This window comes from Humulus lupulus, chromosome 3 (genome assembly GCF_963169125.1).
Source record: "Humulus lupulus chromosome 3, drHumLupu1.1, whole genome shotgun sequence".
Lineage (NCBI taxonomy): Eukaryota > Viridiplantae > Streptophyta > Magnoliopsida > Rosales > Cannabaceae > Humulus > Humulus lupulus.
Window position 1 is genome coordinate 262,978,090 of NC_084795.1, and position 17,858 is coordinate 262,995,947.

Below are 17,858 nucleotides of genomic sequence, written 5' to 3' on the forward strand. Positions count from 1 at the left end.
GCCCTATTTATCGATGGCTGAGGACAATTAATTCCCTTAATGAGGATTTATTACAAACATTCTCCCTTAATGAGGTACTAATGGATTGTAAATATGCATTTATTACTATAAAAATGGTCATTTGCATCAGTTCCCAACTACCACAATTGATTTTTTACGTTAGTTTTAAAAGTGACGCAAAATCCCGTGACGCAAACCAGCTTGGTATTTGTGTCAGTGCTGCACTAACGCAAACATGACATTTGTGGTAATTTTCCACTAACGCAAACGCCTGGCATTTGTATCAGTGTTCCACTGCCACAAATGCCACATTTGTGTCAGTGGAGAACTGCCACAAACGTCAAGTTTGCGTCAGTAGAGTACTGACGCAAATACCAGGCTGGTTTGCGTTAATGGAAAACTGCCACAAATGCTAAAAACGTGATTTTTTGCGTCAATTAGGAACTGTCACATAATGTGTTAACCAGAGAAACTGCAAATGTTTATGCCAATTCCTCTGGCCTATTTGAATAAAACAAAAAGCAGTAGCAGAAACAAAAAAACAACAGCAAAAATAGAAAAACAGCAGTATAAACATAAAAACAACACCATAAATCAATAAAACATTTGTATAGTTAGCATTTGTGATTGAATCTACAAAAGTATTTTATATTTCAAAGTTAATCTATGTATGTAGTTATAACTACTGCATGTTAAATTTCTAAGCATTAAACACTTAAACTAAAATTTCATCACCAAACTTGCTCATTTGCTAACTGAGATATGTCAAAATTGATTCAGTCCACTCATCCCGTATCTCGTTGATTTTTTCAGCTAGATATAGTGTTGTATTCTTAAACCATTTAAGAAATATTTAACATAATAAGTTAGAATTCATCCAAATAAAATCATAAGCGATAGTTTAAATTAAATTTAAAAGGGTAAAATAATACCTCATTTTTCAAGTAGGTCTTCGGTCTAGGCTGTGAAATCAATTCTCTAGCAAACTTCATAATGTAATAGCCACACTTGGTGGGCCCAGTTTGGTTTCAACACTATTACAACATAGTTATCCAAATGTAAGTCTCAAATTTAGCAAGTTATTATAATAAAAATATGTCAAAGACTTTAATAAAATAAGTAATAATTTACTTACTTTATGAACACAAACTTTTAGTTTAATAGACTCTTTTTGTCTTCGGTGTGTATCGTATTGATCTAATGCCCTGCACACACTATTAATATTTATTCAGATGTGAGTCCGAATGAAATAATAAAATAATTAAGTAATATGTATAACTTACATGATAATTATCTCCTTGATTTCCGGACGAAAATATGAATTTACAGGATCCAAAAAATCCACCGAATGACTGTGTAGCTGAATCAATACTAACATCTAGTAAAAGCTACAAAAAAAAACTTTTGTGTAAGATATTTATCAATAAACAAAATATATGTAAATAAAATTAAGTTGACTTACTTTTTTTCCAAGGACAAATTAGAAATTGTGTCTCTAGCTCCATCAGTAGAAATCGTTCGAAGAGATTTTTAGCTCGTGCTTCATTCGTTCCTCCATCAGTGGACACTAAAGCTAGATGCATGAAAGTGTACATGTGGTTCAACCCCTGTGTTTGCACTAAATCATCAAGCACCCTACATATAAAAAATTAAATAAACTAATAGGCTTCAAGTTACACAAATTAAGCTATAAATTTATAAACACCATTGTACTTCATATATAATGTCAGCTCAGTCTGTCCAATCATCTTATAGTTGCAAAAGTGGAGGATATCCTATGTAGCATCCCAAACTTTCTAATAAGGCTTAGGGCTTTGATTAGCGTGCCGAGAGGGAAGTGATTGATTTAATTACGTTAATATGTAAATTTGATGATTATGTGATTAGAAATACATTTTTAGGTGAATTAAATATGCATGTGGGCCCCATTTGGTTATTAGGTGCATATTTGTTATTTTAGTCCGATGAGGGTATAAATGTAATATTTGTGTATATTGTGATTGATACCACGAGTGAGGGGTGTTATATTTGTGATGAACGATCCGAGACGGTCCTAGGGAGCAGTTTAGCTAGAAAGTCACAACGGGGTCAAATACCCGGCTCGGGAGGAGCCTAGGGGTATTTTGGGAATATTATGTGTTCGAGATTTATTGAGTAATGGGTAGTAATTTAGTAATGGTTTGGATATGTCAGGATTAGATGAGGATTTATGGGAACACTCGAGGAATTAGCTGGATATGACAAATGACAGAATTGCCTTGAGGTTAGTATAGGTATTTAATTAGAAGGAGGGGCAAAGTGGTAACTGACCTTAATAATAGATAGACTTTAGCTGAAGAAGGTATCGCACGTTTCTTTCTCACTTTGGCATTCTGCTTGGGTCTCTTGGAAGCTCTAGAGGAAGTTAGAAATCCAAGGAAGGACTTCTGAATTTGTAGATCAAAGTGGGAAGAAATTAGGCCATGGATTGAAGCCAAGGGAGCTGGAGATCGTTCTGCATGTTTGAGGTAAGAATTAGAACTAGTTTCATGTTGAATTTCTCTGTTTTCTTGGAGTTTTGGGGGGTTGGAACCTAGATAATTGAACTTGGATTGTAGTAGGATTTTGTTTGGTTTCTTTAAGTTTATGTGCTGCTATGAGTTTGGTATAAGTGATTTGGGGTTGAATTCTGGCTTTAGCATAGATTTGGGTCGATTTGCAAGTTTAAAAATGGAGGTAATTTTTGGGTTTCGCACTCGAGCCGCGACCCTGTTCATAAGGCATCGCGGCCCGCTTGAGTTTATAGGTCAGGGGACTTCAAAAAATTGCCCAGGCACCACGGCCCGTATCTCTCAGCAGAGAGGCATTTTGCCTCTGACTTGGGGTGTGCTGCAGCCTTTAAGGGGGACTGGGCCACGGCCCGGATGCAGAATTTTGGCAGTTTGAGGGTTTTTAGCTCGAAAACTCAAACGTTAAGGCTCAGGAAGGTTTCTACTACCTAGTTTGGTAGAATCTGAAGTCCCGGAGGCTAGATTTATGTCTAGAGGCTATTTATTGGATTAGAATTTGATGAATGGCTATTATAAATATGTTGTGACTAGGTTTTCAACAAGACTCGTGTTAGAGGACTATGCTCGGGATTGCAGTGCTCAGATAGCTTGGGACACAGGTAAGAAAACTGTTGTACCCGTAGAGCAGGGTGTGGCCCTATTGCTTGTATTGTTGGGCATGGCCCTATTGATTGAATTGCAGGGCGTAGCCCTATTGTTTATGTTTAGTATATGTTTAAATATTTGTTGATATTATGCTATGTAGTGCATATTTGTGAATGAACGGCGAAGGCCGAGACCGGTAGGAAGCTGAGTATGGCAAGGGGCCTAGAACGGCGTTGAGCATGCAGAGTGCGAAGCCGAGTATGGCAAGGGGCTGGGAATGGTGTTGAGCACGCGGAGTGCAGACCGTTAGGGCGAGACCCTCCTAGGATGCTGGAGTCATCCTCTCGGTGAAGACCGCGAACCCAGGTCCTGGTAAAACGCCTGGGACGATATGTCCGCTATGTGTTTAGCATGTTGCCTGCTTTGTTATATGATGTTGTTAGATATGCATATGTTATTTGTTTTGTGTTGAGTTTTCTTATTGGGCTTCAGCTCACGAGTGCTCTATGGTGCAGGTAAGGGCAAAGTAAATGTCAACCAACCATGAGTATGGAGATTGTGGAGCGACGGGTACATGTTCGGCCTATCTGGCTACCACGGCCAGGTTTATTTTGGGAAAATGTACTGTAATTATTGTTTTGTCACCTAAGTCGACCGTAAATGTATTTTGAGATGTAAAGTATTTTCTAAACAATATTTTGAGATCCCAAATGTTTAACTTTTTATGTTTTCAATGAGTGACCACATTTTTATGTTAAATGCCTTCAAACGACTTTTTCATCATAGTTAGCTACACTTTTAACCTAAAACCTTGATTAGCGAGCCAATGGCACGTTTTAAACTCACTTAGTAGCGACTCTAAGGAAGTAGGGCGTTACAACTTGGTATCAGAGTGAGCCAAGGTTTATGGTTCCTGGAGATTGACCGAACATGTACGCTCATTGCCAGTGACAAGCTCGACTCAAGGTTGGTTGGTAATTATTGTATTATATGCTTGATTGTTTGCTAAAGTGCCCTGTTTGCCTGATTATTTAAATAGAGCATGATGAATGAGTTGACATATGCATGATGCTAGGGCATGGCCCCCTTGATTGTTGTAAGTAATCTGTGTTATGTGGATTGTTGGTTGTGGTTGGTTGATGTGAATTGGGAGGTGGTTTTGGATGTTGTTATCATGCATAATGAGCGGCGTCATTGATTGCAGGCATATTGTTGTGATGCCTCGGCAATAAATCAAACTCCGCGGCAATAGGGTTGACGATGACAACCAGGGTCAGGACCCTCCACCTGCCCCACTGAATTAGCAACAGTTATTTTCCGAGAGGGAAGCTAGACTTCACAGAACAAAAGAAGAGCTTTGACAATTGAGGCAACAGGCCCCTCCTTAGGGCATTGGGTTGCAGGTTCCACAGGTTGTGGCACCAGTGCCACCCCAGCCTGCTGTGGAGAATAGGTGGGAACCATTGTATGAGAGGTTTAGGAAGCAGCATCCTCCTACCTTCGAGGGTGGACCATACCCACTACAAGCAGAGCAATGGATGAACATGATATCTTCCATCCTGGATTTCATGAGGGTGGAAGGGAGTGAGAGGGTAGCATGCACCAACTACATGTTTAGAGAAGACGCCAGCATTTGGTGGGATGTGGTATCTCAGAGAGGGAATATCGCGGCTATGACCTGAGAAAAGTTTAGAAACATTTTTAATGAGAAGTATTATAATGTCACAGTCCGAGCTGTGAATGTTGACGAGTTTACCAACATGACTCAGAATCGAATGACAGTTACTGAGTATGCTCTGAAGTTTGACCGGTTAGCGAAGTTCGGTTTGTGCGGGGATTGAATGTCATGATTGCCTGTGATGTCAAGATAACCTTGGATCCATGGACTACCACTTATGCACAGGTTGTGGATAAGGCCCTTACAGCTGAGGGGGCCGAGGATTAGATATAGAGAGATGGCGCTGCTAGGCGCGATGCTAGGAGGATGGTGCCTCCTTTCACTAGATCTAGTCGGGGTAGTGGTCCCAGCGAGCAAAAGAAAAAGGCCCCAGATTCTTTTGCTCCTCCTGGTTCAGATAGGAGGGCACGGGGTGCTTTCAGTGCCCGTTAGGGCGGGGAAGACAATGGGAGGAGTTTCCCAGTGTGTCATCAGTGCAAACGATGACTTCAGGGAGAGTGCAGGATCAGGGCCTACTTTACTTGTGGGAGCATTAGTCATCTGAGGAAGGACTGCCCATAAGCCAGGAAAGAAGAGCCGAAGCAGAGCTACAATCTCGCTCCTGCCAGAGTATTTACCTTGACCCAGACTGAGGCTAAGGCTAGCCCCTCGGTCGTGGCAGGTCAGATTTCTAGTGCTTGTTCTTCTTTTACTGCATTGATTGATTCGGGGGCTACTCATTCATTTGTTTATGTTAGAGTGATAGATCAGCTGTGTATACCTAGTGATTTGTATGCTAAAGGATTTCAGACTTTGTTTCCAACTGGGGAACTGGTAGTCTATAGGAGATGGGTTAGAGCATTGCCAATAGAGATAGACAGTAGGGAGTTGTCTGTTGATCTGATTGAGTTAGCGATGGATGACTTTGATATGATCCTAGGGATGGGTGTGTTATCGAAGTATGGGGCGAAGATTGACTGTAAGCGCATGATGGTGACTTTTGAACCAGAAGGGGAGGTACTCTTTGTATTCGTGGGGACAGTGAGTGGATCGCGAGTACCTACGATTTTGGCACTAAAGGCAAGAGACATGATGCAGAAGGATTGCATAAGATTCCTAGCAAACATTGTGGATACCTCTAGAGTTGTGTCGGTTGGACCAAGTGAAACCAGATTGATATGTGAGTTTCAAGATTTATTCCCCACTAATTTGCTAGGATTTCCGCGCACACCAAGAGATTGAGTTTGTTATAGAATTGGCGCCAGGGGTGGAGCCAGTATCTAGGACACCTTATAGAATGGCTCTGCCAGAGTTGAAGGAACTGAAGATTCAGTTACAAGAGTTACTAGATTCGGGATTCATCAGACCGAGTTTTTTGCCATGGGGTGCTCCAGTGTTGTTCGTGAAGACAAAGGATGGATCTTTAAGAATGTGTATTGACTACAGAGAGTTGAACAAGTACCCACTACCTAGGATTAACGACTTGTTTGAACAGCTACAGGGGAAGACAGTGTTCTCAAAAATTGACGTTCGGTCAGGTTACCACCAGTTAAGGATTAAAGAGGAAGACATACCAAAGACCGCTTTTCGTACAAGGTATGGACACTATGAATTCCTGGTTATGTCCTTTGGATTAACCAACCCCCCAACATCCTTCATGGATTTGATGAATAGGGTCTTTAAGGAATATTTGGACAAGTTTGTCATTGTGTTTATTGATATCATACTGGTGTACTCTCAGTCAAAGAAAGAGCATGAGCAACATTTACACCTGGTGTTACAACGGTTGAGGGAGCGTAGGTTGTATGCTAAGTTCAGCAAGTGTGAGTTTTGGCTACCACAAGTGACATTTTTGGGTCATATTTTCAGTAAGGAGGGGATTCTGGTTGACCCAAGTAAGATTGAGGCGATGAGAGATTGGCCTAGGCCAAGCAGTGTACTAGAGGTTGGGAGCTTTTTGAAATTGGCAAGGTACTATCGGCAGTTCATCGAGGGATTCTCTAGAATAGCCACACCATTGACTGAGTTGACGCGTAAGAAGATTAAGTATGTATGGACGGACAGGTGTGAGAACAATTTTAAGGAATTGAAGTGGCAACTGATCACCACTCCAGTTTTGAGTCTGTTGTCAGGAAATGAGAAGTTTGTGGTTTATTGTGATGCTTCAAGATAGGGTTTAGGGTGTGAACTGATGCAAGCCAGAAAGGTGATAGCCTACGCATCGAGATAGTTGAAGGAGTATGAGCAGATATATCCCACACATGATCTAGAATTGGCAGCGTTGGTATTTGCACTTAAGGTCTGGAGACATTATTTATATGGTGAGAAGTGCAAAATATACACCAACCATAAGAGTTTGAAGCACTTCTTTACTCAGAAGGATCTGAATATGCGCCAGAGACGTTGGCTGTAATTGGTAAAGGACTACAACTGTGATATTCTATATCATCTGGGGAAGGCCAATGTAGTGGCTGACACGCTGAGTCAGAAGGGCCCAGGATAGTTGTTCAGTTTGAGGTAGATATCAGATAAGTTAGCTGAAGAGATGACTAGAGCGGGTTTAGAGTTGGTGGTTGGACGGTTAGCCAACATCACTCTTTAGTCTACGCTCCTTGAGAGGATCAAGGAGGCACAAGGGGAGGATCCCCAGTTAAGAGAGCACAAAGAGAATGTCTTTGTAACGCCCTACTACCTAGGGACCATTACGTTATGCATTTTAAAAAGTGGTAAACCCGCTAACCGAGCCATTTGTCCATAATCGTGTAACTAAGTATGATTAACAGTTTAGGGTTAAAAATGTTGGTCAAAGATACAACGTTTCACTAAAACATTTACTGTATACATTGAGATCCCAAAAATATAAATTAAATGATAATTACAATAAAAGATTTACAATCAGCCGGCATAAGCGAAAAAATAGGGTTTAACTCTGTTCCTCTTTAAACCCTCGGTCGTGGCGGTCGAGCAGTCGAATATGTACACATCGTCACCTAAGCTCTCCAACTAAAGGATGGTCCAGCTTCTTTTTTCCTTTACCTGCACCACATAGCACCCGTGAGCCGAAGCTCGGCAAGAAAACTCAATATGCTCATGAATAGTAATAACATGTTCTAAATCATAATAGGCATGCCTAGCAGTAATAATCCTACTTATGCATGCAAGTCCAAATAAATGATTGTGGATCCTGCCCTCTTGTATGGATGACTATCAAGTCAATCCTAAGTGAATATCACTTTAAGATTCTGGTAATCATGCTGGGGCTTGTAACCCTAATCATATGAGTGATTAACACTTTAAGATTCTAGTAATCATACTGGGGCTTGTAGCCCTAATCAGATGAGTGATTAACACTTTAAGATTTTGGTAATCATGCTAGGGCTTGTAGCACTAATCAGATAAGTGACTCGTGAGTGAGTCACGAACTTAAATCAGATAAGTGTGACTTGAATCAGATAAGTGACTATGGAGTCACGAACTTGAACCAGATAAGTGACTATGGAGTCACGAACTTAAGCCATGTGACGTTACAGTCAGTTGAGCCTTCTAGCCCTGGCTCTAAGTAACTAGCCTTTAGACTAGACAAGCGCTTTTATTTTCATCGAACTTAAGGTCAGTCAAGCATTTCATGCTTATGATGATAATGCTTATGTCGATTAGATGGCTTGCGTTAAACACACTAATACCGTTCTTGACTCATAAGCCAATACCATATGACCAGTGCTCAGTACTACTACCAAACTTGACTAGTAAGTCCCAGCTTCACAGTCAATGCTGACACCGTTGCCGATTCCTGACTCATAGATCAGTTCCATTCACAAGTAAGCAATGCAACCATGCATATATCATATGTCACATATCCAAATGTAGGGCATTCAACATGCTTACTCAACAATCACTAGCATAATTATGATCATGTACAATTACAGAGACTCAAGCTCTGATCATTTCCATATTCAGGATTTATGTCATGCCCCAATCACATGTATCTTATGCATTACATGTATCATAAACTAGGTGCAGTTTTCTCACCTCTGGTCCAAGCACAGGTTACCAATAAACAAGCCACAAGCACGATCCTGTTTCTAAGCCCCTGGTGATAACCTATTCACAACCATAATATAAAACCTCATCAAAATGAGTAAATAAATACTTCCAGACCCAACCCAAGCCTCTGGGACATCGAATCCCACTCAACTGGGTAGTAGGATCGATCCCAGGCTCTTAGAGTTAAGTCCCCACGACTAAAAACCAAATCTGGGCAAAAGCGCCGCGACCCTCCAACCCTATGCGCGACCCGCCTTCATACAGAAGCCAACCTCTTCTCTGACTGCACCTTGCACCACAATGCTTCAACACAATGTCGTGGCCCTACCTGCAAATTAGCCAGCCTCCTCCTTCTTCAAGCCTGGGCCGCGGCACCCAAGAACAAGGTTGTGGCCCAACCACGAACCCAGCCAAAAAAACTCATTTTCTCCATTTAAAAACCTTCCAAAAACCTACCTAAACATATCCAAATCCCAAAATCAAAGTTCCCAAACATCTCCATGATCCAAAACCAACAAAACCCAAGCCTCAATCAAATAAAAAACTCATCAAAACACAAAATCCAATCCAAGCTTAAAAACTTTAAAAACTTAGAACTTAAAACTTGAATTACCTCTGATTGAGTTGTTTCTCAACTAAATCCTCCGGCTAAAAAGCTTCTAATCTTCCCTAGAATCACTATGCCTCGATCCTCTCTTGAATTCGAGTCCAAGAACTCAAGTTTCCTTCGAAAATGCGATCATATGTCAAAAATGGAACTTTGAGGGAGAGAGAACGTTCTTTTTATTTCTTAACAGGTTACTTCAAGCTTAAGTAACCTCAAGCAAATCCTAATGCTCGGGGTCCCGAAAACGCCCACAGGGTAAAATAGTCAAAACTCCCAGAATTTCCCCCTAATTTCACTAACTCCCAATTTATCATCAAATATTTATTCTCATTACCCAATATCCCGGTAATGTGCTAAATACCCCTTGACTCACTCCGAGTCAAGTATAAATCCCATTGTGACTTTCCCACTAGTTTGCCTCTTAGGATCATCTCGTGCTGCGTAGCCCAAGCATAACCAAATAATAATGAAGCACCACACATATACCACATATATGCCAAATATTCCCAAAATGGTCAAAATACGAAAATTTCTCAATTAAACATAAATGGGCCCACATGCATATTTAATACACCTAAACATGCATATCAAGTCATATTATGATGTTATTCACATATTCACATAATGATACACATAAATATCACATAATCGTATAATTCCAAGATTTTCCATCCTGTCCCCCTAATCAAGGCCCTAGGCCTTATTAGGAAATTTGGGTCGTTACAGTCTTGGTCGGAGCGGCTAAGGACTTCCCTATTTCAGAGATGGGACTACTAAAGTACAAAGGCCGAATTTGTGTACTAATGGATTCTAGTATCCGGCGAGAGATCTTGGATGAGTTTCATACCACTACCTATTCTTTATATCCGGGTACGGCAAAGATGTACCAAGATTTGAGAACTTTGTATTGGTGGTCGGGAATGAATAGGGATGTGGTGGATTATGTGGCCAAGTGTTTAACTTGTCAGCAGGTAAAGGCTGAACATCAGAGGCCAGCGGGGTTGTTGCAGCCTCTAGGGATTCCATAGTGGAAATGGGAGGATATCACCATGGACTTCGTTGTTGGGTTACCGAAGACCGTGCGACAATATGATTTAGTGTGGGGGATTGTGGACAGATATACTAAGTCCGCCCACTTTTTTCCTGTTAGGACAACTTATACTGTGGACCAGTATGCTGAGTTGTATGTGAAGAAAATTGTACGACTTCATGGGGCTCCAAGGTCAATAGTATCCAACAGGGACCCCACCTTTACCTCCAAGTTTTGGGAGAGCCTGCAAAAGGCTATGGGCACGCAGTTGCGGTTTAGTACCGCTTATCATCCTCAGACGGATGGACAGTCTAAGAGGACGATTCAGATACTGGAGGATATGTTACGAGCCTATGTACTGGATTTTGGGGGGATCTAGGAGTAAGTATCTCCCTTTGATTGATTTTTCGTACAATAATAGTTATCAGGTGACTATTGGAGTGGCTCCGTATGAGATGTTATATGGGAGAAAGTGTAGATCACCTATCCATTGGGATGAGATGGGTGAGAGGAGATATCTTGGTCCTGAGGTTGTTCAGAGGACCAATGAGGCGATTGAAAAGATTAGAGCTCGAATGCTCACCTCCCAGAGTCACCAGAAGAGTTTCTCAGATTTGAGGTGCAGGAGCGTACAATTTCAAGTCGGTGATCATGTGTTTCTCAGAGTTTCTCCCTTAAAAGGAGTGAAATGGTTTAGTGTTTGGGGCAAGCTGAGCCCTAGGTTTGTTCTCCCCTTTGAGATTCTAGAACAGGTTGGAGAGGTAGCTTATAGATTGGCGATGCCTCTAGCTTTATCAGGGGTTCACAATGTGTTTCATGTATCCATGCTCCAGAAGTATGTATCAAATTTCGCACATGCTGAGTTATGAGAACTTGGAGCTGGATCAGGATTTACCATATGAGGAGAAGCTGGTTCAGATTCTTGACCGAAAGGATAAGGTCTTGCTGAGCAAGACCATCGCCTTAGTAAAAGTGTTTTGGAGGAACAACAAGATAGAAGAGGCGAAGTGGGAACTTGAGACAGATATGCGGAATCGATATCATGAGCTAATCAGGTAATTTTGAGGATGAAATTTCTGTAAGGAGGGGATAGTTGTAGCATCCCAAACTTGCTAATATCAATCACTTGCAATTTATTTTTTTCTTTGTTGAGCTAACCTTGTTTGCTTGCTCTTGTGTTTTCTCAGGTGATTTACTGTATGAATGAGCAAGAAGACATTGAACTAGCTCCTGTTGACCCTGAGATTGAACGAACTCTTAGAAGAAGACTAAGGGAACAACGGGCTCAAAATCGCCGGAATATGGCGGAAGAGGGTGAAGGAGTTGAGGGTGCTAATAATATCACTAACGCGATTGCTATGGCTGATGATAGAGAGAGATTCATAAGGGAGTATGCTGCCCCCATGTTCAATGAGCTCAATCTGGGCATTGTTAGGCCTATTCGAGTTAAAGCCCGTGATGTTCCAAGTGTTGCAAACAGTGGGTCAATTTAGTGGGCTGCCTATTGAGGATCCTCATCTTCATCTTCGTTCAATTTTGGAGGTGAACGATTCTTTCAAGCTACAAGGAGTGAGTGGCAAGGCCCTAAGGTTGAAATTGTTCCCTTTCTCTTTGAGAGATCGAGCTAGAGCTTGGCTCAACACCCTTCCTCCCGACTCAATGACTACATGGAATGAGTTGGCTAAAAAATTCTTGATGAACTACTTTCCTCCCAACAAAAATTCCAAGTTTCGCAATGAAATAATGTCATTTCAGTAGCTGGAAGATGAATCATTTTGAGAAGCTTGGGAGAGATTCAAGGAGTTATTGAGGAAATTCCCACACCATGGGATTCCGCATTGTATCCAAATGGAAACTTTCTACAATGGGCTCAATTCTTCCACTCACATGGTGTTAGATGCTTCAACTAATGGGGCTATTCTCTCTAAGTCCTACAATGAATCCTATCAGATTTTGGAGAGGATAGCTAGCAACAATTATCAATGGTCCAATGCTAGAGCCTCAACAAGTCAAAAAGTGGCTGGTATACTTTAAGTGGATGCATTGACAGCTTTGACCGCTCAAGTTTCTTCAATGACTAACCTTCTCAAGAACGTGAATTTGGGGGGAATGGTACAACCAGCTGCTATATGACAAGTTGTTGATGTATCTTGTGTTTATTGTGGAGATGGGCACACATTTGAGAGTTGTCCTTCGAATCCTGCTTCGGTTTGTTATGTGGGGAATCAAAATGCCAATCGTAATAACCCATATTCAAACTCTTATAATCTGGGGTGGAGGCAACATTCAAACTTCTCATTGGGGGGGGGGGGGGGGGGGGGGGGGGGGGTCAAGGAGCTAGTTCAAGTGGAGCACCAATGCAAAACAAGCCTACATATCCACCGGGATTTTCTCAACAACAACCAAGAGCTCAACCACCTCCTCCTCAAGTGTCTCAACCAAGCTCTTTGGAGATTTTAATGAAAGAATAATGGCCAAGAATGATGTTTTGATTTAGAGCCAAGCGAAATCCTTAAGGAACTTAGAAATTGAAATGGGGCAACTAGCTAATGAGCTAAGGAATAGACCACAAGGCACCTTGCCTAGTGATACTGAAAATCCAAGGAGAGATGGTAAGGAGCATTGTAAGGCGATCACTTTGAGGAATGGTAAAAATCTGGAGTTGAATGAGGATTATCCTAAGAGAAACAGCGAGCCCACTTTAATCCAAAGTAGTGTGGAAAAGGAAGAAAAATTTGTGAGTTCGAAAATGTCAAATGCTGATCCTAAAGCAATTGTTGCAGCAATTCCTCAGTAAAATGCAACAGAGAAGCCTATGAGCAAGCCACCTCCACCATTTCCTCAACATTTTCAAAATCAGCAACAAGATGGTCAATTCTGAAGATTTTTGGATGTTTTGAAGCAACTCCACGTCAACATACCTCTGGTGGAAGCTTTGGAACAAATGCCTAATTATGTGAAGTTCTTGAAGGATATTTTGACAAAGAAGAGGAGGCTTGGTGAATTTGAAACGGTTGCTTTGACTGAAGGTTGTAGTGCTATATTGAAGAAGTAAATTCCTCCAAAGTTGAAGGATCCAGGCAGTTTCACAATTCCAATTTGTATTGGGGGACGAGAAGTTGGTAAAGCTCTTTGTGATTTGGGAGCTAGTATTAATTTGATGCCCATGTCCATCTTTAAGAAGTTAGGAATCGGAGAAGCAAGGCCAACTACATTCACCTTGCAATTAGCTGACCGTTCTATGGTGCATCCGGAGGGAAAGATTGAAGACGTCCTAGTACAAGTTGACAAGTTCATTTTTCCGACAGATTTCATTATTCTTGACTATGAGGAAGATAGGGATGTACCGATATTTTGGGGAGACCATTTCTTGCCACCGGGAGGACGTTGATAGATGTTGAAAAAGGAGAGATCACCATTCGAGCTCAAGACGAACAAATCACATTTAAGGTTTTTAATCCTATACGCTCTCCTAATGAAGTTGAAGCTTGTTTGGCCATAAGTGCTTCTAACTTCAAGTTAATTGAAAAGATGCATGGAAAGTATAGCAATGGAGTCAAGAAAAAGGTCCATTTTGAAGAAATTTAGAAAGGTGGGGAGCCATGGATAAGTAAGGAAGTAGAACAATCTCATCCTCCAAAGCTACTGAAGAAAAAGAAACATAGTTGAAAGCCTCAATCACAAATGTTGGAAGTTGGGAATAGAGTGTTTTTCTCGAACTCTCTAGTGAAATCAAGGTGTGATGGTGGGTTCTTAGTGAGCAAGGTGTTTCCCAATGGTGTAGTGGAATTATATGATGAGCATTTGGGAATAGCATTTAAGGTAACAAGGAAATGAGCAAATTTTGGGGAAAGCGAGGTGGAGCAATACCAAACCTCGGTTTCCTTGAAAGATCTTTAGAGAAAAAAAAAACTGAAGTTTGGGTTGCTATGGTTTTTGGAGGATTCATTTGTAAAGCAACTCAATGAAAGAAAGAATAAAAACGCATTGAAAAAAATGAAAAAAAATCAATAAAAAAATGAATATATATATTAGTGTCTTTGGCTATTTTCATTTTACTTTTGGTTATTTTAATTTCATTTTATTGTAATGTTGTTTTTTGGAGTGGTTTTATGTGTGTTTTTGTGTTTCAGGTGTTAAGAAAGCAAGAAAATTGTGTTTTGGAAGTAATTTTGAGGTCTGATGGTTTTGCGAAATTTTCGCTTCAGCAAAAAGGGAGCAAAAATCTCTGAAAAAAAACGAAGGGGTTACGTCAAATTTTGGTTGTTGAAGCAAAATTTAGGCAAAATGGTGGAAATCTGGGCAGGCAAAAATCCTGGGTCGTGGGTTCATTCAGAGAAATATATATAATACTATATTTATATATATACACAATTTTTTTTATATAATACTATATTTAAATATATATAATAACAAAATATACGAAATATATATATACTATTAGTAGCATATATAATATATAATATATATTACCCTAACCCATCTTCCCCATTTCCCTCAACCTCTGCCCCGGCCATCCACGAGAAGCACCTCACTAGCCCAGCCCCATTCGAGAGAAACCTCGATCAAACCACTACCATCTCCACCCAAACCTTGCACGCCACCAACCCCTGCCCTCCGAGAGCTCAGGCCCCGCATTTGGCCAGGCGCGGCTTCGTCGCGCGCTTCACTGACCAGCGACCCACCTGCGCCATCCAGCCCACCCAGGCACGCCTCGGCCCTGCCTCATTAAGACATCGGCACCTCACCAGGTGCTAGCTCAGGTAAGACTCAAACCGAGCCCAGGCATTTCCAACACTCGGTCTTAGGCACCAGTCGTGGGGGCCCTTCGATCCTTTCCGCCCACGGCCACCCGAGAACCTCCCATCATCAAAACTCCCACACACCTTCGAAGCACCAAGACGCAGCCCAGCACCCTTGGATCCTAGGCACGGCTTTACCAGGCGTATAGCCCCATCCAACAGTCCTTCGCCTAAACTCACTCGGTGCCCAGTGCATCCAAGCCAGAACCGAGCATTAGCCCGAGTCGAGTATACAACTTCACCTACACTGTGAGTACACTGGGATTTTGGAAATTTTACATAGACCCATAAAATCTTTTCTCTGAGATTCCTCCTGGGTAATGCGTCATTTTATTTTGCCTCTCTACTTGTCACTTGTGCATCTGCTGTGAATATTGTTGGGTTCTCTGCTAGTCTTAGTTTTGGGGCTAGCTATTGGAAAATTGTTGACAAGTGTGGTTCAGGTGTTTGTTGTACTGCTTTGTTTCCCTGGTGCTGACAATTGCTAAGCAATTATATTTGTTGTGAGGGTGCCTTTTCAGTTATTGTGCTGCTAATTTGTGATCTATTTAATTCCTTTTTGCCACTATGGTTACCAAAACAAGAGCTCAGAGAAGAAAATCCAAGCCACCATCTACCTGACCACCAACCAAAAAGAATACCAAGGTCCCAACCTCAACCCCACCACCAGCCAAACAGAAAGCTACTACCCCAAGTTCTATACCACCACCAACAAAACCGAAAGATATTGCCCCAATCACTACCCCACTACCTTTGCCTTCCCCAGTCACTATAAATGACCCTACTCCTACCATCACCAAGCCAGTAACTAAGACAACACCCACCATAAAAAAATCCAAAAGGCCAGCCAAACCCGCATTAGTCGCACCTCGCCTTCCGTGAGCTCCGCTCTTCTACAATAAACTCGATCCCTTCATGCCCAGAAATCCCCGAGAGAATTCAGCTCTGAAAGCAAGAATCCCAGGAGCTCCATGCGCATCATCGAGAAATCTCCATCTGCAACTAGCTGCGCCTCACCCAAGCACCGAGTGACCTAACTGCGCATCCCTTGAGCAGAGCCTGCATATTCGTTGAATGAGCATTTCTGAACTCTACTCCCCAATTTGATTTTTTTATGTCTATTTCTTTGTATTCACTGTTTTAGGTGTAGTTCTTACTTATTGGCAATTTTTTATGTTTTGTTATACTTTGGTCTCAAGTGTTGATAATGAATTTTGTGTTTTGTGTACTGGGTGCTTTGTGTTGTACTTAGTTATGTTTCTTTGGTGATTTTTGTATAGTGAGCACCAAAATTTGAGTCATTTGCCTTTTGTTTTATTGCTAGGAAGGTACTTTGTTAGTATAGTTATCTTTGTTCTGTTTTTAGTTTGTCTTTGTCTTGTTGCATTGTCGTTCTTTTGAGGATATTCATTGTCTTGGTTTGTGTTTAACTAGGGGGCTCGATGACGCTATAAAAAAATTATAAAAATATAATAAATCTAAGTTGAAGCTGAATGTCTTTCTTACTTAAATTTTAAACTAAATTCTTTGGGTGTGAATGTTGCTAGCAATTGATTGATGATAGTGTTTCTCTTTTTAGTATGTGCATAGCTTGATTAAACATTTTTGAGACCCTAGAAAGAGCTAGTTTCTTGTGAGAGCTTAAGTTTCTAAAATTACCTAGTGATTCTCCTTGAGGCGAAATCCTAGACAACACCATACCGATGAAATGATTTAGGCCATCTTTGGACCGTTTGAGCCTTTGAAGCCTACCTTGTATGCATTTTTATCCTTAGTCACCCCATTGAGCTTAGTGTCACTTTTCTTTCTTAGTCACTCATTAGCCTAGCTTTACATATATATAATCCCCTTTTTTCACCACACCTCTTTAGCACCTTGATCTTTATATGATTTATTTTTTGTGCATTTTGGGGGGTTGAGGGGAGTTGAGTGTGAGAGAGAAAATTAGGTGAGTGTTTTCCTTTTCTTCTTTTGCTTGTTTTCACCATTGGGGACAATGTTGATTTTAAGTTTGGGGGGAGAGTATGTTCTCAATTTTCTTGTTCTCTTGCCATCTAGTTGTTTATTTTCATTCTAAAAAATATATAGAAAATCAAAAAAAAAAAATTAAAGGGTGCACTCCCTTGCATCAAAGCATCTTAAAAAAAATAATAAAAAATCAGAAAAGAAAAAGAAAGCAAAAAGTATGTATGGTTGTAAATAAGTTTGGGGGTGTAACTCTTCAAATAAAGGAAAAGTTGTTGTAGTTTTTGTCTTTGTATGTTAGTAATAAAGACTAGTGGCAAGATTTATATTGTGTCGTGGGGTTTTCTTTGGGGAAATTATTGTGTGCATTTATGTATTAAGTCCTAGAAAGATTGAGGTGCTTAGGGTGATTTGAGCCAAAAATTTATCTCTCTCATCCTACCTTCACCCTAACCTATCATTTCAAGTTTGATAAAGTCCTATTGATATTTGGTGTGGTGTTTATCTACATTAGTGGAGAGGAAATTATTAAGTAACTTATGGAGACATTATTTAAGCTTTAGGACCAAGTCTAGCTTGATTTTTGGTGATTGAAAATGTTTAGGGAAAGTTATGCATG

General features: G+C 40.8%; 1 long non-coding RNA gene and 1 other non-coding gene across 3 annotated transcripts in view; both read right to left on the reverse strand.

The window, feature by feature from the left end:
* Window positions 1-17,858, reverse strand: part of LOC133823930 (uncharacterized) — a 30,024-nt gene that overhangs the window by 1,826 nt on the left and 10,340 nt on the right. Inside the window, exons 3-5 of one of the 2 annotated variants that reach the window (XR_009888474.1) lie at window positions 1,284-1,607; window positions 1,136-1,205; window positions 933-1,034 (exon numbers count right to left, since the gene is read on the reverse strand). This is a non-coding gene — a long non-coding RNA (uncharacterized LOC133823930). Of the gene's footprint in view, window positions 1-932; window positions 1,035-1,135; window positions 1,206-1,283; window positions 1,636-17,858 lie in introns of both variants that reach the window. The other variant, XR_009888473.1, reaches the window with a different exon arrangement.
* Window positions 12,198-12,304, reverse strand: LOC133828373 (small nucleolar RNA R71). The gene has a single exon (XR_009890998.1). It is a non-coding gene; the product is annotated as a small nucleolar RNA R71 (small nucleolar RNA).